The following is a 20,393-nucleotide window of genomic DNA, read 5'->3' on the forward strand; positions in this document are numbered from 1 at the left end:
ACTAGCAAACGACACCCTGCGTGCCGCTGGATCCTCCAGCCCCTTGTAAGGCCTAACTATTGCAGATATTAAACTAATCCTTGATGAACAAGGAGCAACCGTAACGGATCGGATCTACTAAATAATGATCAAGCGGGGTGCCGCCCCTACACCTAAGATAGGTGTAAGGGCGGCTAGACATGCAAGGGTTGCACTACAATAGCATGTTACGCGAAGAACTATGCTAACCCTAACACATCTATGATAACTACGTTGCTCGCCATCAACAAGGCTTCAGTACGAGCAACGCATGAACAACGTGGAGCTTGTGCTGCCTAGATCGCAAGATGCGATCTAGGCAGCATGTTGCTTACCGGTAGAAACCCTCGAGACGAAGGAGTTGGCGATGCGCCGAGATTGATTTGGTTGGTTGAACGTTGGTTGTTGTTTATTCCATAAACCCTAGATACATATTTATAGTCCAGTGGACTTTCTAACGTGGGAATAATCCCAACCGTGCATGAGACAAATTCTAACTTTTAATCTATGATGCAATCTACTACAATTAAAGATACACGGGCAATATAGCCCAAACTCTTCGTGCGAAGCCGCTTCAGAGATCTTCCACGTGTAATCTTCCAAGCCCATCTCCCTTACGGCCCACCTCCTGATTTGGCCAAAATCTGGTGATAACACATGCCCCCCTGGTTTTGGCAATGATAATTTCAAAACCACTCTGTTTTTCCTTCGAAGGGTCATGTCGTGGCAGAGCAGACCTGTCACAGTATTCTTCATCATGACGCCCTGTCTTTCCAGCTTCTCTGCAAAATTCGATAGCTTTGGCATCACTTCCTCGGAAACTGCAATGGCATTAAATTTCCACCAGGCTTCTCATTATTTAACTGTGCCGATCGATTAGCTCTCTTCATCCCCTTCCTCTGTTCCAGCCATCGGCACCAAAAAACCCTCTTCTCCCTCAGCCATGTCTTCTTCTTCCTCCTCTTCCATCTCTCTCCAATCCTTCTCTTCAAGCGAGCCGGAGTGGAACTCCGATCACGCGCCAGAGGGCGACCTGCCTCTGACCGATGGGGAAGAGGACCTCAAGTTCCTCATCGATGGGGAGCTGATGAGCGAAAGTGAAGACGACCTCCATCCTTGGGCGAAACCCACCTCCCCCGACGGGAAGGGGGAAGAAGTAGAGGAAGAGGAAGAAGAAAAGGAGGGCGGCCCCTCTTCCCCCGCTAAGCTTCTGCCGGCCAAGCGATTCCGCGCTTGGGCGGACAGCGAAGATGATGATGATGACGAGGAGGAAGAGGAGGAGGATGAATCCTCCTCCTCCATTGGCTATCCGTCGACCAAGCGCTTCCGCTCCTGGGCGGACAGCGAGGATGATGATGATGACGAGGAAGACGAAGCTCCGGCCAAGGGCTGGGGCAGCAGCGACGAGGAGCTTCCTGGGAGCAGCGCCGACGACCTCGACGACGGCGACGATGAGGACAGCGACGACTAGTAGGGTAGGACTAGTAGTAGCAGTGCACTAGGCACCAGATCCCTCTTTTGAGAGCCATCGGCTCTTGCTTGTAAAGCCGCTCCTTTGAATTAATGAAAATTATTCTTTCAATTAATCCAATTTCACTCCCTCCGCTAGTCATACCAAGACCGATAGCAACGTATCGGATTCCTTTTCCTTTGGACGCCCGTGAAGCCGGACTCAAATGTCGATTAGACCGCCAGTTAAGCACTTCTCAAATTCAGGCTGCGATTTGATATCTGACCATAATTTTCCGCAATCCCTTAGCCGATGACTACTCATCGGCTATCTTGAGAATCCAGTCCCTTTCCTTTTCTTGCAGCAACAGGGCGGTCCAAAACCTGTAAAGCCGACGGCCTCCTTTTCCGGTTCCTCTCCGTAGCTTTAGCAGTTTTCTTTTGCAACACCTGAACTGCTTTCAGAGAGGATCACGATGTAGGGTTAGTCGATGCGACTCCAATCGGCTCCCAAAACAGAACATCTACCAAGTTAGCTGCCCCCCGAGCCTTAATCAAGGCGAGAATACTGGCGAGGATGAACAGGTCATTGATCAGCTTTCTTCCACTGAACGTCGATGTTGATGTGAACTTTGAGCACACAGCCAATAGGTCTTGGTCTTGTGTAACTGTACTAGAGTCGATGGCTGCGCATCGGCTTCGCTTCTTGTGCAAAAAAAAATTTTATTAGCCGATTTTTTCTAATCGGCCCCCAATGTTTCACTGCACGCATGTTTACACATGTTTATCTGCACATGTTCATCTGACTATATGCCCCCCGAGCCGAATCTACCAGATGTCTGCAGATATCGGCTTTTATGGTTAGCCAGGGCACTGCACTTGTACGTCGGCTCCGCAAGGATTCGTGCTGACTTTCATCCGCCGACGTGGCTGCTGCCCAGTAGATCGATGCTGAACACAAGCAGAACATGTGGTGAAGATAATTTTGGCCGATTGCTGGAATCGGCCTCCATATCCATTGAAGCGCTGACTGAAGGTTCTGTAATGCTCCTTCATAATTTTTGGGGCCGATCACAAGGATCAGCCTCGCCCCATTTGCTCATCGGTTTGTTCTTGCTACTCGGTCAGGCTGGTGGATAAAACCAGCCCAACCTCTGACTTGACGCGCCTGCTGTCGTCCACCTTGAGTGCATCGTAGAATCGTGGAGCACTAAGCTCCGTCGGAAGGACGAGCACCATGTTTGTACCAGCCGATGTTTCATCGTCGGCTTTCCTTTGCTTGGGACGCCACTCCATTTTCCGTGGACGACCCTCTTCATCCAGGGTTCGCTGAACTTTCACAGCCAGATCAGGTCGTGCCTTCCTTAGCGTATGCAAGTATAACCTTTCGGCTTCCTCCAGGCCGCGCAACCGCTGAACCCTGCGCTTTTGTGAACGGCTGAGTCCATCAGGGCACCACCTTGGCCGGTGGTACCTGTCTTCTTCTTCTTGTCCCTCGTCTTCTGAATCCTCGAGATCTGCCCACCGAGGGGACTCAGCGCGTTTGCTTTGTGGCGGGAGAGGCCCTAAGCGCCTGAACACAGACACGTTGGCTGCCTCCTTCTTCTTCTGGTTGCATTCTGGGCAATCGGCTCATTCCTGAATCCCAGCAGTGTCTGAAGAAGGGGCAGTCCCAGTGCCTGTCGTTGTCGTCTTGCTCCCTTGATTTTCCTATGGCACGGCGCTCGTGCTCCTCCTCATCGCGATCATGCCGACGATATCTTCTGGCTTCTCTAGCCAGACGATCTCCTTCATCAACATAGCTGGACCATCGGCGTTGGTCATACTGACTTACATACTTGTTGAGGAGGTGATCAGAGAGGGGTCGCTGATATCTTATGTTCTTAACTTCTCCCTCTGTGACGTAGCGCTTGCCATCATGATGGAGCCGATCGCGTGGAGCGGCCTCCTCTGTGTCCTTGCTACGAGAGCAGCTGCCCTCATCTCCATCCTTGCCAGAGTGGTGCCCAGGTCCTACCATGTTGATGCTGAACGAGGATCCTGGCTGGCAACCTTAAGTGCATTCTACCATGTTAACGGCGGGGAAGGGCTGGGTGTCGACCTTCATGGCGTACTGGTTGAAAATTAGACGCCCTTTTTCTATCGCCGCTTGGATGTGCTGACGCCATACCCTGCAGTCGTTGGTGGCATGGGAGAGCGAGTTATGCCATTTGCAGTATGGCTTTCCGTTCAGCTCTTGCACCGTGGGGAATTTGAGACCTTCAGGAATCGTCAACTGCTTCTCCTTGAGCAGGAGGTCGAAGATTTGCTCAGTCTTGGTCACGTCAAAATCAAATCCCCTGGGCGGGCCTGGTGGCTTTACCCATTTGCAGGACACGGGGGTTCCTCCCTGAGTCCATTCAGCCACTGCTACCTCTTGATCTCCCGCAGAAACTTCGTCTTCCTCTGCATCGACCAGGACTACTGCACGCTTGAACTTGTCTTGGTACAGGTCCGGGTGGCGCTGTTCATATGCCGACAGTTTCTGAACCATGTGCGCCAGTGAGGGATAGTCTGCTTGGGAGGCCATGTCCTTGAGCGGTGTTGCGAGGCCCGCTACTGCCAACTCGACTGCTTCCTTTTCAGTTATACGAACCGAATAACATCGGTTCCTAAGATTCCTGAAGCGCTGGATGTATTCTGTCACAGTTTCTCCGCGCTTCTGACGTAGTTGTGCTAGATCGGCAATGCCGGACTCGGAAGCCTCTGAATGGTACTGCATATGGAACTGCTCTTCCAACTGCTTCCAAGTCCGGATGGAGTCTGGTGGTAGCGAGGTGTACCACCCGAAAGCCGATCCTGTGAGGGACTATGAGAAGAGCCTCACGCGTAGTTGATTCGACACTGAAGCCGGTCCTAATTGTGCCAAATATCGGCCCACGTGCTCGATGGAGCTGGAACCATCTGATCCACTGAATTTGGAGAAATCAGGGAGCCGATATTTAGGTGGTAGCGGGATCATCTCGTAGTCGTCGGGGTACGGCTTGGAATAGCCGATTGCCCTCCTTTTCGGCACCATGCCGAACTGGTCTCTCAGTATGGTACTGATCTGATCGGCTGTGCTGGCTGCAGGAGTTGAACTCTGAATATTCGCCGGGGTGGCGTACTTAGCCAACCATGTTTGCTTTTCCAGCTCTGAGCCAACTGCAGGAGCTGAGCTCTGGAGGTTCGTCGGGGTGGCGTACTTAGTTAGCCACGTCTGCTTCTCAAGCTCTGTCGCTGACGTCCCTCCTGTTTTCCCAGAAGTCCCTGATGTTGTGGCCTGGTTTGTGAGTGCCCAGTTACCACAGTCTGGCACATACGTGCACGTGTACCCGTGAGGGATCTCCTTAGGCGCCTCAGGCAAGAACTGGTAGTCACTAGGGTCACCACCGATCTTGTAGACGACGAATGCCGGTGAAGCCGGCACCTCTGGTGCTGCCAACGCAAATGGCAGCGGTGGACGGGACTGGAGTGGCAACTCTCCTTGATGCGTCCCGAGAGCTGGTCCTGACGGCGAATACTGGTGCCTCATTATCTCCTGGATCACGCGAAGAGCGACACGCTCCAACGTGTTGACCAGGTTCTCAGAGTGGCGGTGTAGCGAGTGAGCCACCAAGTAGTTGATCTCCTGCCGCAGGGACCTGGTGCGTTCTTCCGACGGGGCAGAGAGGTCTATCCCATCTAGTACACCATTAGGCGAGAACCCCTTCCACCTGATGCCATGTGAACGGGTTCTGTGGAAAGAGCCGATGAGGTCGGCTTCGAGGATGACTTTGATCTCGTCATACTTCTTCTTGAGCTCGTCGGTCAGATCCTCGTATGTGACTGGCGTGCCGTCCGCCATCTCAGATGTAGATGGCGATGTGGTTGATGTAGAAGCTTGTCCCACCGGGCGTGCCAGAATGTGTTGACGTCCGAAACCCACCGACGGGCAGCGACGGGCAACACCGTAGAGCCGGGAACAACCTAGGGCTGCGGCTGGCCGAGGTCCCTCCGAGCGACGGCCCGCAAAGCCTTCTGGTCACACGTCCGATGCTGATTGCAAGGGCGTGCCACCTGACCTATACCTGGTCAGGAAGGTGATGGAGATGCCTCGCTTAGTTTCCTGCATGGCATACACGTAAACATTAAATACGAGCCTCGATCGGCTCTCAGGTTATCCTGTGAATCGGCTCAAGGAGCCGATCCACCCATGATTCGTACGGGGTGCACGAATATATGGTGGTCCTGCTTGATCAAGATAAAGCTAATGAGATCTACGACGATTTAGGGTTTTCACCGCATAATCGGATCATCCTACTCAGGATTGGGCCTCGTGGCCACGCACGGTGATCGTAAGCCGATCCTAGACAAGGCCTAAAAACCAACACGAGGTTGATCCCCGGAACATCCTGTCTAGGACTAGCAAACGACACCCTGCGTGCCGCTAGATCCTCCAGCCCCTTGTAAGGCCTAACTATTGCAGATATTAAACTAATCCTTGATGAACAAGGAGCAACCGTAACGGATCGGATCTACTAAATAATGATCAAGCGGGGTGCCGCCCCTACACCTAAGATAGGTGTAAGGGCGGCTAGACATGCAAGGGTTGCACTACAATAGCATGTTACGCGAAGAACTATGCTAACCCTAACACATCTATGATAACTACGTTGCTCGCCATCAACAAGGCTTCAGTACGAGCAACGCATGAACAACGTGGAGCTTGTGCTGCCTAGATCGCAAGATGCGATCTAGGCAGCATGTTGCTTACCGGTAGAAACCCTCGAGACGAAGGAGTTGGCGATGCGCCGAGATTGATTTGGTTGGTTGAACGTTGGTTGTTGTTTATTCCATAAACCCTAGATACATATTTATAGTCCAGCGGACTTTCTAACGTGGGAATAATCCCAACCGTGCACGAGACAAATTCTAACTTTTAATCTATGATGCAATCTACTACAATTAAAGATACACGGGCAATATAGCCCAAACTCTTCGTGCGAAGCCGCTTCAGAGATCTTCCACGTGTAATCTTCCAAGCCCATCTCCCTTACGGCCCACCTCCTGATTTGGCCAAAATCTGGTGATAACACTAGCATTAGGACTTTTAGCAAGTTTTTGCAAGAACTTTATAACTTCAGAGATGTTGCAATCATCAAAATTCAAACCATTATAATCTAAAGCAATGGGATCATCATCCCCAATGTTGGAAAAAATTTCAGCAGTTTTATCACAGGCAGTTTCAGCAGTTTCAGGCAGTTTTTCGCGCTTTGCATTAGAAGTGGAAATATTGCTAACACCAATTCTTTTATTATTAGTAGTAGGAGGTGCAGCAACTTGTGTAGCATTAGCATTACTAGTGATGGTGATAGTCCAAACTTTAGCTATATTATCTTCTTTTTCATTTTCTTCTCTTTCCCACCTAGCACGCAATTCAGCCATCAATCTTATATTCTCATTAATTCTAACTTGGATGGCATTTGCTGTAGTAACAATTTTATTATGATGATTTTCATTAGGCATAACTTTCGATTTCAAAAGATCAACATCAGCAGCAAGACTATCGACTTTAGAAGCAAGTATATCAATTTTCCCAAGCTTTTCTTCAACAGATTTGTTAAAAGCAGTTTGTGTACTAATAAATTCCTTAAGCATGGCTTCAAGTCCAGGGGGTGTGTTCCTATTATTGTTGTAAGAATTCCCATAAGAATTACCATAGCCGTTGCCATTATTATAAGGATATGGCCTATAGTTGTTCCTAGAATTGTTCCGGTAAGCATTGTTGTTGAAATTATTATTTTTAATGAAGTTTACATCAACATGTTCTTCTTGTTCAACCAATGAAGCTAACGGAACATTATTAGGATCAACATTTGTCCTATCATTCACAAGCATAGACATTATAGCATCAATCTTATCACTCAAGGAAGAGGTTTCTTCGACAGAATTTACCTTCTTACCTTGTGGAGCTCTTTCCGTGTGCCATTCAGAGTAATTGATCGTCATATTATCAAGAAGCTTTGTTGCTTCACCAAGAGTGATGGACATAAAGGTACCTCCAGCAGCTGAATCCAATAGGTTCCGCGAAGAAAAATTCAGTCCTGCATAAAAGGTTTGGATGATCATCCAAGTAGTCAGTCCATGGGTTGGGCAATTTTTAACCAAAGATTTCATTCTTTCCCATGCTTGTGCAACATGCTCAGTATCCAATTGTTTAAAATTCATTATGCTACTCCTCAAAGATATAATTTTAGCAGGGGGATAATATCTACCAATAAAAGCATCCTTGCATTTAGTCCATGAATCAATACTATTCTTAGGGAGAGATAGCAACCAATCTTTAGCTCTTCCTCTTAATGAGAAAGGGAACAATTTTAATTTTATAATGTCACCATCTACATCTTTATATTTTTGCATTTCACATAGTTCAACAAAATTATTAAGATGAGCAGCAGCATCATCAGAACTAACACCAGAAAATTGCTCTCGCATAACAAGATTTAGTAAAGCAGGTTTAATTTCAAAGAATTCTGCTGTAGTAGCAGGTGGAGCAATAGGTGTGCATAAGAAATCATTATTATTTGTGGTTGTGAAGTCACACAACTTAGTATTTTCAGGAGTACCCATTTTAGCAACAGTAAATAAAGCAAACTAGATAAAGTAAATGTAAGTAACTAATTTTTTTGTGTTTTTGATAAAGCAAACAAGATAGTAAATAAAGTAAAACTAGCAACTAATTTTTTTGTATTTTGATTTAGTGCAGCAAACAAAGTAGTAAATAAAACTAAGCAAGACAAAAATAAAGTAAAGAGATTGGGATGTGGAGACTCCCCTTGCAGCGTGTCTTGATCTAACCGGAAAATTGGCCAGAAATTTAGCTTGACACGCGTACAGCACGCGACCGTTGGGAACCCCAAGTGGAAGGTGTGATGCGTACAGCAGTAAGTTTCCCTCAGTTAGAAACCAAGGTTTATCAAACCAGTAGGAGTCAAGAAGCACGTTGAAGGTTGATGGCGGCGAGATGTAGTGCGGCGCAACACCAGGGATTCCGGCGCCAACGTGGAACCTGCACAACACAAACCAAGTACTTTGCCCCAACGAAACAGCGAGGTTGTCAATCTCACCGGCTTGCTGTAACAAAGGATTAGATGTATAGTGTGGAAGATGATTGTTTGCAGGAAACAGTAGAACAGTATTGCAGTAGATTGTATTTCAGTAAAGAGAATTGGACCGGGGTCCACAGTTCACTAGAGGTGTCTCTCCCGTAAGATAAACAGCATGTTGGGTGAACAAATTATAGTTGGGCAATTGACAAATAGAGAGGGCATGACCATGCACATACATATTATGATGAGTATAGTGAGATTTAATTGGGCATTACGACAAAGTACATAGACCGCTATCCAAAGATGCATCTATGCCTAAAAAGTCCACCTTCAGGTTATCATCCGAACCCCCTCCAGTATTAAGTTGCTAACAATAGACAATTGCATTAAGTATTGCGCGTAATGTAATCAGTAACTACATCCTCGAACATAGCACCAATGTTTTATCCCTAGTGTCAACAGCACATCCATAATCTTAGAGGTTCTTGTCACTCCTCCAGATTCACGGAGACATGAACCCACTATCGAGCATAAATACTCCCTCTTGGAGTTACTAGCATCAACTTGGCCAGAGCATCTACTAATAACGGAGAGCATGCAAGATCATAAACAACACATAGATATAAATTGATAATCAACATAACAAGTATTCTCTATTCATCGGATCCCAACAAACGCAACATATAGAATTACAGATAGATGATCTTGATCATGTTCGGCAGCTCACAAGACCCGACAATTAAGCATAATGGGGAGAAGACAACCATCTAGCTACTGATATGGACCCATAGTCCAGGGGTAGACTACTCACACATCACTCCGGAGGCGACCATGGCGGCGTAGAGTCCTCCGGGAGATGATTCCCCTCTCCGGCAGGGTGCCGGAGGCGATCTCCTGAATCCCCCGAGATGGGATTGGCGGCGGCGTCTCTGGAAGGTTTTCCGTATCGTGGCTCTCGGTACTGGGGGTTTCGCGACGAAGACTATTTGTAGGCGGAAGGGCAGGTCAGGGGGCCACACGAGGGGCCCACACTACAGGTCGGCGCGGCCAAGACCTGGGCCGCGCCGCCCTAGGGTGTGGCCACCTCGTGGCCCCACTTCGTCTCCTCTTCGGTCTTCTGGAAGCTTCGTGGCAAAATAGGACCCTGGGCGTTGATTTCGTCCAATTCCGAGAATATTTCTTTACTAGGATTTCTGAAACCAAAAACAGCAGAAACAAGAATCGGCACTTCGGCATCTTGTTAATAGGTTAGTTCCAGAAAATGCACGAATATGACATAAAGTGTGCACAAAACATGTAGATATCATCAATAATGTGGCATGGAACATAAGAAATTATCGATACGTCGGAGACGTATCAAGCTGCTGGCTCATGGGTCCCGCATGTCATCCTCTATGAACAATAAAAGTTTCCTTTGTTGGATTTATTTTTTACCCCTAATTTCTGGTTATTTGCCTTTTTCTTTTGATCCCCTGCCCCCTTTGAAACCATGACGACGCAGCTGGCAGGTCGGTCCCACATGTCATCCTCTATGAACAATAAAGGTTTCCTTTGATAGATTTATTTTTTACCCTAATTAATTTCTGGCTATTTCCTATTTTTATTTTGATCCCCTGCCGCCTTGGAATAGTTGAGGATGCTGCTGCCTCATGGGTCCCGCATGTCATCCTCTCAGAAAGGTAAAAGTTTCATTTCTTGGATTTTGTTTACCAACTGATTTTTGGCTTTTTTTTTGTTTCGATCTCCTGCCGCCTTTAAAATGTTGACGACGCTGCTGGCTCATGGGTCCCCAATGTCAGCCTCCCCGTACTGCAAATCCTCTTTCTGCAAAGGTTGTATTTCTAGCTAGATAGCTAAGGTGGATTCGAATCTGCCGTGGTTCAGCAGCTCTCGTAAGCCTTCTTGCACTGATTAATGGAACTAGTGTATAGCAAGGTCAAGACATGTGGCTTGGTGTAATGAATCTATTTGAATCATGTTGTGGATTCAATCTGATAGTTCTCTAACAGGTCAGCCAAAATAGAAATTAAGTTTTTTTCTAAAACGGAAATGCAAATTAAGATGAACACAAACATTAGTTATCATAATAGCTGATCATACATACATACTTGCTAAGAGCAAAAGCTTGCCAGAGTTTTACCACCCATACAATTAATTAGCTGTTCAGATAAGATAACCTTATATAAGTATAACTACAAATGCATTTGCTAAGGGCTCATGGGACAATAGAACTAGACAACCGCAAACTTGATGACCAGCATGTCACAGTGGCATCGAAAGATCTTGACCTTCAACTTTGATCCAATGCGAAGTTTGGCACTGTCAATGAACTTTTTCCACCTGGAAGTAACAACCAAGCGGCCATCTGTGGGACTGACGGAGTACCGTCCCTCCACGGTGAGACCTTCACTCTCCATGACGAGGGAAATCTTGGCCCTTCGGCCAGCATTGAGATCCTTGGCGATACTTTTAGGCAATTTCTGATTCAAAGCAAGAGATACCAACAATAATTAGTCAATGGCACCAATGCACTGAAGACTGAACCATGTGAGACTTTGAGCAGAGAAGACATCAAGATAAGAGCAGTTATGCTGTCATATACTCACGAACATAGCCTTCAGATGCGTCCTGGTCACCACACGGGTGGCCACAAAGCAATGAGCCGAGACCTCGGTGATCTGGCTGGGCAGGTGCAGGAGCCTGGGCTGGTACACGAGCTGGTGCTGATGCAGAGACTGGCGGGCAGGTGCAATAAACGGTACCTCTAGAGGAACCGGTGCTGATGCAGAGACTGTTGGGCAGGTGCAGTAAACGGTGCAGCTAGAGGAACCAAGTGATGCGGTGAGCCTGCTGGGCAGGTGTAGTATATGGGGCATCTACGTGAACCAATGCTGATGTAGGGGCCTGCTGGGTAGATGCAATAAACGGTGCCGAGTACAGAACCGGTGCTGATGCAGGAGAGTGGGAAGCCGGTCCCCGTGCAGGAGAGGGTGCCCTTTGTGACATCCGCTCCTGTTCCATCAGGGGATCTGCAGCTTTGATCATGTTAACCCAGCAAGCTAGAACAGAGGGAATGGTTTAGAACAACTGCTCAGAATGCAGTAATCAAAGGATATGAGTACAAAAAAGTTACATATTATATATTTGGAAGTGTCTCCAACTCTGTAAGCAGTTACGTATATCTGCCCGTTTGAGTTTCTGATGCTCAGCTCGTCGCCCTTCTTCAGACCGTAGTCAAAAGCAAACTTTCTCCAATCATGTCCATACAAATATGTGATGGCCTGCGTCTTGTAGACATACACCTCATAGACCGTGTAAGTGTTCATCAATTTGCCATTGCCATGCATAGTGAAAGACCCTTCATGCGGACACATCTGGTTAATCATTGGACGAAGTTCACAAGGTACAGTCTGCAGGTGAAAATTGATACTAATGTAAGAAGCAGGAAGACTAAAAACAAGACTTTACTATATGCCAATTCATGCTAAACCACTGAGAATACATACCTGTAACTCTGTGAAGGAGTTATTAGAAAGGTAGATAGAGCCATAGGAGGTGTTATATGCGGGGTATGTACATGGGCCCGCCATATTCCCGCAAGCTCGGCATCGGGATGGTGAAGGAAACATGGGAGGTACTACTGGTGCGTAGCGCTGAATGTAAGTGGAAGAATTAGGTTGTGTAAAGTGCATAGTTCTGTGGGGACCCCGGACTAGCTGTCCGAAATTCCCTGTTATGTATACAGTTCACGATCCCATGATCAGTGCGCCGTGAACACATAACCGAACTGATATCAAATTACACCATCCAATTACAAAGCGGAATAAGAAAATTACAACATGGTCACATGACCGATAATTACATAATAGCCTCGAAGGGCCTAACTAAACATCAGAGTAGCATCATCACTTCAGCAGCGCAGTACCCAAGTCATCTGCCATAACCCTACAGTAACCGATCGGGAAGACGTTCCTAGCTCGCATAGACGTCGCCAACTCCTTCTTCATCTGTCGAACTCCTTCAAGTCTGGCCAAGTAAATAGCCAGGGACAAAGCCGTGAGTACATTTGGAATTGTACTCGCAAACCATTTACAAAGTAACATATCAAGGAGAACAAGGTACCGAGGACTAACTAGGAGATCAAGAGGGAATGACCACTTATATAACAAGAATATGTTATGTAGAAGAGAAGAAGTGTTTTAGTGGAGTTAGCATCTCAACTTCATGGGTGAAGGAGATGAGAGAATATATCTAAGACCTCACTACTAGACTTAATTTAGGAAGATCTTTCACGACATAAACGCTTAGGAAGGGTAGACCCAATTTTTATCAATTCCTTTCCGACCACCTCATTGTGGTCATCAACCATTTTACCAGTACTCCAAGTACTCCAACACAAAACCCGTTTCTTTCCTTTGTCAAACATTTTCACAAACAAAACACATCAGGCTAAGCAACAGCCAATCCAACCGTCCATGACCGCGGACACGGCTATTCGAATAGATTTGACTCTGCAGAGTTTGCACACTTTCCCCACAAGATCTGATAAATCCACCGGGATCATCCCCGGGCCATCATACGAAAGTATGTGGGTATCGGATAACCAGTCGAAGCCTTTCGCCCATTCTAATTAGCAAGAGGTCCTACCCTATGGAGTATGTACCTCCCCGGCACCGTGGCAGCTCACCTCCTTTTGAGCGTGGCTCCACCGCCAAGCCAGGAGACCCATAGTGTCTTCCGGACGGGTCAGCCCCGAAGGCCTCCCGTTATACTATTGTCCCAACCTCGACAACCCGGACTCGGGGGTATCCGTACAATTGTATAGTTATGCGGTGCCTCATGCTAAAGAGAACGAACGTCGAGCTAAGCCCCGTGCCCATGTTGGAGTAATGTGGTTGCGCTAGTTTGTTGTCATGGGTGAGTACTTAGGCGCCAAAGTTTTCGTAATATCCCAACCACTTTCTCATTCCCATCATTTTTACCAAATCCTTTCCTTTCTCAAATTCTCACTTGGGCATAACATTATACCCAAGGTTTTAACAAAAACTTTTACAACAAGGTAAAACCTTGAGGGTTTTCCCAACCTAAAGTTTATGTGTGAACTAAGATGTATAATAGCATAATGGTTGCCATCATAACAAGAAGGGGTATCAAGGTCATCCATACTCCAATTGAGCATGAATGGAGATGATCAAAAAGTAGAGCAATTTTAATGATATTATCCCAAGTGTTTACTAGAATTAGGGTGTCAAAAGGTGGTGAAATGTGATTCACATACTTAGAGCAAGTACGCAATATATCGAGAGGGGACATTACACACTTAGTGGCAAGTGTGTAAAAGAATCAAGTTAAGCAAACCCAAGGAGACGCAAGAAATCAAGAGACCAAGGATAGAAAGATCTCAACCAAGATCATGGACAACAAAGAGTCAAAGTAAATGGCTTGCCTTGGCTTATTTGTCCCTGTACTTCTTCAATTCCATCAATATAAGAATTCCAACAATATAAATAATCTTCTCATCCGATTCCACTTCTTCTTCTTCTCCGGAATTGTTCGCATCTATCGCCGGAAAATATAAAAGGAACGCAATCAATCACATTGCATCAACAAGACAACATTCAACAATCAACAACTAACCATGCAGCCAAGGTATAACATACTAAGGACCTATAGATACCACAAAACAACTTTAAGATTTTTAATTTAGAAAACCCATTTATTTACCTAGTAAAGGTATGAGAGTGCCACGACTTAGCAATTGCCTCTCTAGGTACCACCATGGAACAAGCTAAGTACCCCCTGGTATATAACATCATAAAGAGGACAAGAGCATTAGTTTGACATCAAATACATTCACAAAACATTTTCAAACATTTTTGGAAAAGTAGAAAACAGTTTTCCTAATTTAATTTGCTCACTTAACACTATACAAAAATAGGAAGCAAACCATATACCACGTCATTTGAAAACTTAAGCAAAACAAAAGAGCTAAAGTTAGGTTGCAGAGGTTTTGTTTTGCAAGCATAAAACAAAGGTTGCCCACCTCTACTAAAAAGAGTTGGTCAAGGGTTTTAAATAAACCGAAAAGTTTTGCTTCAACAATGCATGCCACACATAAACATCACTAACAGCAACAAATATGTATGAACAGAGACTAATAATATTTTTCCTAGATAGCCAGTACTAATACAAGACTAACCCAATTGGAATCACCCAAAAATACTAAACCTACAATTTTAGAAATTTGTTTGAATCTGACTGTACAGAAAAAAAGATCTGTAAGCCATAAATCGTAGAAAAATCCTAAAAATATGAGGCCACAGGCATTTGAAAGGTAATTAAACAGAGATGCATACACAATTGGATTTGGGTTCAAATTGTTTCTGAAACTCTCACAAATGGATTTACAAGTTTACTGCATGTCTGTACCATTTTCTTTCTCTCTGGATTTACACAACAGATAAATGTTTGAAACTTGTTTGAGATGATTAAGAAAACATTCAGTAATCCTACCGAATTGGAATCACACAATTAGGTTCAAAAATGGATTTTTGATGATTTAAAAGCTAACAGCCATGTCTGCAGAACACACAGAATAAGTTTAATTCACCAAAAATCGTACACAACTCATAAAAATATTAAGTAAGCTGCATCTGAAAGGTATTGAATAGGTGGTTCTTACCCAACTTGTTTCACTCCAAAATTCGTTTCCAAGCTCCTGGTTTAATTCGACAAAGCCAGATCTGACCAGATCTTGATATGTGAACCATTTCAGTTTCAGGAGGTCAATCGAAGTGAAACCACTGCCAAAATGAAGGTATTGAAGAGGGCTTTCACCTACAGTTGAGTTTGCTCAAAAAGGTTTCGTAAAACGGCGCAAATCTAACAAACAGTGAATCTGCATGTTTACAGAATTTTATTTACCACGGGCAATCCGTAACGAATTTGAGGATGAGACCAACTCCAAGTTGTAGATATTTTCCGTATCTATCTGAGGAACTTTGAATCACTCGATTTGGATCTGCGCACGAGATTTGGTGGATTTTACAAGTTCGTACCAGAATCTGAAACAGCAAGATAGCAGAAATTACTGCAAGGATTTGGACGAACTTTGCTCAAGAACTTCAGATCTGAGGATAGCTCAAGCTTCTCCATGCTTGGACCAACATGCACCTGCATCAAGATCCAATCTTAGCAATGGAGGAAGAGGAGAGGAGAGAAAACCATCTAGGGTTGGGGAGAAGAAGGAGAGGGAGGCTCTCATGGTGAGGAGGAGCTTGAGGGAGGAGGGAGCTTCATCTTGGAGTGCCTTCCATGGCCATGGCCGGCCATGAAGCTTGGGAGGGGCAGCAGCTCGTGGGGAGAGGTAGGGGGAGAGTGTGGGGGAGTGGAGAGTGAAGGAAATGAAGCCAAAGGGGAGGTGGTGGCCGGCTAGGGCCAATTTATAGAGGGAGAGGGGTGGCTGCCTCCTTTTTTCATTGGCTATGGTGGGTGGCTGCCCATTTAGTGATTGGGGTAGTTGGGAGGTAAGCCTTGTGGAGGAAGGCAGTGAGGAAAAGAGGGCTGGCCGAAATTTGAATGCACATACAATGGCCGGCTCCATTCTTATGTCATGCAAAAATGATTCATCAAAAGGGAGTTCCCATCATGCATGTAGATCATGGAGGAGCTACATAATTCCTTGCCGAGATGGTGGCTTAGATGATGTGTAGGAAAATATAAAATAGCTAGAGATGGAGGAAGAGCGTGATGGTGATGGGGGTGTACAAGTTTTCATGTGCAAGCTATTTTGGAGATGGCCGCCACAAGATTTTGAGACTTGGCCATTCCAAACAAGATGAGACACATGGTACCCAAGTGCCTAAGCAAGACACACGACACCACTTGTGTTATGCAAAGAAAATAGGTTCCTTCAAGTGGTAAAGAGTCTAAGGTTTAAAAGGATAGTGATGGATATAATGATACAATAACAATGATGAATATGGTGACATCAATTCATCAATTCATGAGGTCAAGAATGATGATGGAAGAGAATAGAGGGGTGAGATAGGTACGAGGAAATATAAGTTTCTCTTCAAATAAGAGGTCAATTGGGAAGTGATTTGAAAGTATCAAATGATCATCTACATGATCAAGAATTGGAGAATGAGGGAATACAATGTGGTGGATCAGAGATGTGCAAGAGTTGCCATTTGAAAAATAGTTTAGTTGAAAGGTATGGGACACACCTCAATTGTATAGAGACAATTGGGAATGAACTCAAGTGAAATGGAATCTTGAAGATGTTGGGTGAAAACTAGTTGGAACATAGGAGTTCAAAATATTCTACTTACTTTCTCAAGTAAAGTAGAGTTTTCTCAATTTTAAAGTAAACAAGAAATGGTATAGGTACCATAAACAAGCCTTTTGTTAAAAACAAAGCAAAATAGAGAGTAATGTTTTAGAAATCAGTGCTTGGTAGAAATGGGACGAAAAACAAAACCCATTTCAGTTCCTTGTTTTCCTTGAAGAAATATCTTGAAAAGATTTAGTAAAACTAGAAGTAGTTTTGTGGTCAAATCTAGAGAAGGAAAATCAATAGGATTTTTGAGAGAGAAGACTAGTTTAGGGAGAAGTGTTCTCAAGGGTAGATGATGGCTACAAAATGTACCCATCATTACCACTCTTGGTTTTGTGAAGATTAAACTTGGATCAAAATAAAAACAAGAGGTAAAAGAGGAAGAAGTGATCTGGTGCTGGAACATGGGATAGGGTACCAGATCAAGTTGAATATACGAGTTGCAAGGATTGACTGAGACATGCAGGACGTGGAGGTTGAAGAGGGTGTTGCATAGATGAGATCCATGTATTGAGGCTACCAATAACAGTTGTGGTTGCTTAGAAATTAACTGCCAAAGTCTGGACATTTTAAGCCTGTCAACACAGATGGTCGACATGGCCTCAAAACCAACAAGGATGAGGGGGTATAAGAGAGGGATGTAGCTAGGGGTAGACGATCCCAAATTTTGAATTAAGGATGATTGAGCTATCTTGTACCACAAAGAGAAAATCAAGATGGCACACTCATGTTTCCATCAGGAGAGAGGTTTGATGCAGTAAAAGGGAAAACAACTTTTCCTAAGTCACACATGTGTTTTATTTGGTGACTTGCTTGTCTGGCATCTAGAGGTGTTGTTCTTTGAGGTAACTCAAGACAAAACTCAACAAGCAAATCAAGACAATTCATCTATCAACAGATCAAGGCAATTCATCATAGCAAACAGATCAAGGCAATTCACCTTAATTAGTCTATAGAAAAAGTTTTTGTTCCCCCTGTTTTTTTGAAATAAGGACAACTAATCAAGGTTGAAAAAGTTGGGGTGTTACAGATCTTCCACCCTTAAAATAATCTCGTCCCGAGATTACTGAGGGTAGAACTAGAGGGGTTATAAAGTTTTAACCAAAGTCAGACTCCATTCTTCTGTAGACGTGCCGTTGTAGAGAAAGTCGTTTGCTTCATCTTCTGGGAGACATGATGGATTCTTGCCGATGGCGAGCTTCATGAAGAGGTTGACTACTCCATGCAGGTGTTGGATCTATAGCTTCTTTACGATCCTAGCGGAGGTTCAAGACTGTGGGAGGGTTAGTGCACCCAACGGTGCTTGAGCGGGGCTGAAAACCTTTTTAGAGTTAGCTTGATTTTAGTGGAAGACAAAGTCTTCCACCCTTAAGATTTTTCATCGGGTTCTCGGAAAAACTCAGAGCTTCTGCCTTGTAGTTCTGTCTGGGGCTTCGGAAGAAGTCATCGGTCTTCCTTGTTCAGCTGAAGAATCTTCGGGGGCGACGTGCAGACCACCACTTCAAGAGGCACTCACGGTGTTAACTGAACCATATGGGACGCGCGGCGAGTTAGAAAGCTGAAGAAACGCCTGGTTGGTACCCATATGAAGCAGCAACAGGGGTCGTCGAAGACAATCTTCAGCTTGGGGGTCAGTGCTGATTTCAGTAACAACTAAGAAGTTAGCGGGTAAACTACGCCTAAAGTCTTGAGTCTTGGAGTATCTTCAGAAGCTTCATTTGATGAGGACCAGATGAACCATGTGGTGTAGCTCGGCTTTGACGCTATTGTTCTCTCAACTTGTTAGACGGTGTGTTCGAGGGTAGTTTCAAAAAGATATCCTCGTGGTTAGCGTGAGTATACTCCAAGGTTAGACCAAGTTAGCATGTCTTCTCGTAGAGGTGCAGTCACTCTTGAAGGTAGGGCTTCTTCTTTCTTGGCGTAGTGGAGATGCTCCAGCTGATCTTGAAGGAAGTCAGCGTAGATAGGGGTCGGGTTAGTTTTCGTGACGGTTGAAAAACAACTTCCAACGGGTTTAGAGTTAGAGTCTTTCGTTAGTCTACCCAATTTAACTAATAGTTAGCAAAACATCGGCGAGGCAAACTTTAATCCTATCATTGCATGTGACACCCATACAACCATAACCAGAGACAAAATACCACTAACAGAGGCTACTGGTATTTTTCCTAGATGCACAGTAACAAAACAAGATCAACACAATTGGAATCATTCAAAAATATTTATTTTTCAATTTTTGAGATTCAAAATACTAACCAGAAACAGTGATCAAGTTTTATTTATTAAAAATCGCACAAAAATCCTAAAAATACAAAGTCAGTGGCATCTGAAAGATAATTTCATACTGGTTCTAGTGCAATTGGAATCACATCAATCGGAGCTACCAAACTATTTTTATTAGCAAAACAGTACACTGGCAGATTTCCATTTTTAATTGCTGTTTCACAAATTTCAAACAATTAAAAAGGGCGGGAACGTCTAAATAGCAAGACATACATGCACACAGCAAACAGATACAAACACTCAAGGCAGCACACTAGGGAACTACAAGCAATCATCAAACCAGACATGGTACTCTAAGTACCCAGAAATTCCTAATGCGCGGGTTTATCTCAATCAAAGCGATTGGGTTTGTCCTATCCATCCTATAGGTTTGGGGGCTGGTCACATATGTCGACGTCTTCATATTGCTGGCATCAACTTCAATGGGGATCCTTGTAACAGTGGGTGGTGACGCAGGCCTGATGTTGAATCCTCGATGTTGAAGTGGAGGCGAAAACTGTGCAGTCTTCTGTTGTAAACATCTCGGGGACGTGAGGTCTTCAGAGGGGTAGTTGTTGAGGTGCTCCCGAAGTCGATATCTTCTCGTGGCTGGCCTAAAAATTACTAGTCAAGAAACTGAGGACTTGATCCCTGACGACTGCAAAAAGTGCAAGCCCATGGAAGAACAAGGTCGGATCTTTGACATACTTTGGTGAAAACCAAATACATGATGTTATCATCCCTACATGAGCACGACTAAGTCGGCATCCAACCTTCAATAGCTGCTGTTGGAGATACGTGAGACTTCATAAAAGGTTGATCCATCTTTGAGTTTGAGTCTCCGGTCTGAGTTGGGGACATCGTCTAACCATGTGGGTTTGAAGTGGATGAGACAATAGAGTAAGAATTTTCAAACATTTTAATAAAGCGGAGAGATAAGAATTTAGAAGTTTTGAAGAAATAAGAGGAGTAGAAGCTATGCTTCCTACTAAAGAAATAATTTGCTTCGTAAATAGTTTTTTCCCAATTACTTGTCTCCTAACTAACGTCCATGCTAACTAAGGTCTCCTACAGTCAGGATAGCTCTGATACCAGCTCTGTGGGGACCCCGGACTAGCTGTCCGAAATTCCCTGTTATGTATACAGTTCACGATCCCATGATCAATGCGCCGTGAACACATAACCGAACTGATATAAATTACACCATCCAATTACAAAGC

The 20,393-nt window shown here is 44.9% G+C and overlaps 1 long non-coding RNA gene across 1 annotated transcript; it reads right to left on the minus strand.

The window, feature by feature from the left end:
- Positions 1-12,536: 12,536 nt before the first annotated feature.
- On the minus strand, positions 12,537-15,430 carry LOC127295008 (uncharacterized). The gene is made up of 4 exons (XR_007847371.2): positions 15,259-15,430; positions 14,301-14,375; positions 14,023-14,135; positions 12,537-12,602 (listed from the first exon to the last, which is right to left on the minus strand). It is a non-coding gene; the product is annotated as an uncharacterized lncRNA (long non-coding RNA).
- Positions 15,431-20,393: the final 4,963 nt, after the last annotated feature.

The sequence above is a fragment of the Lolium perenne genome, chromosome 4, assembly GCF_019359855.2.
Source record: "Lolium perenne isolate Kyuss_39 chromosome 4, Kyuss_2.0, whole genome shotgun sequence".
Taxonomy (NCBI): Eukaryota; Viridiplantae; Streptophyta; class Magnoliopsida; order Poales; family Poaceae; genus Lolium; species Lolium perenne.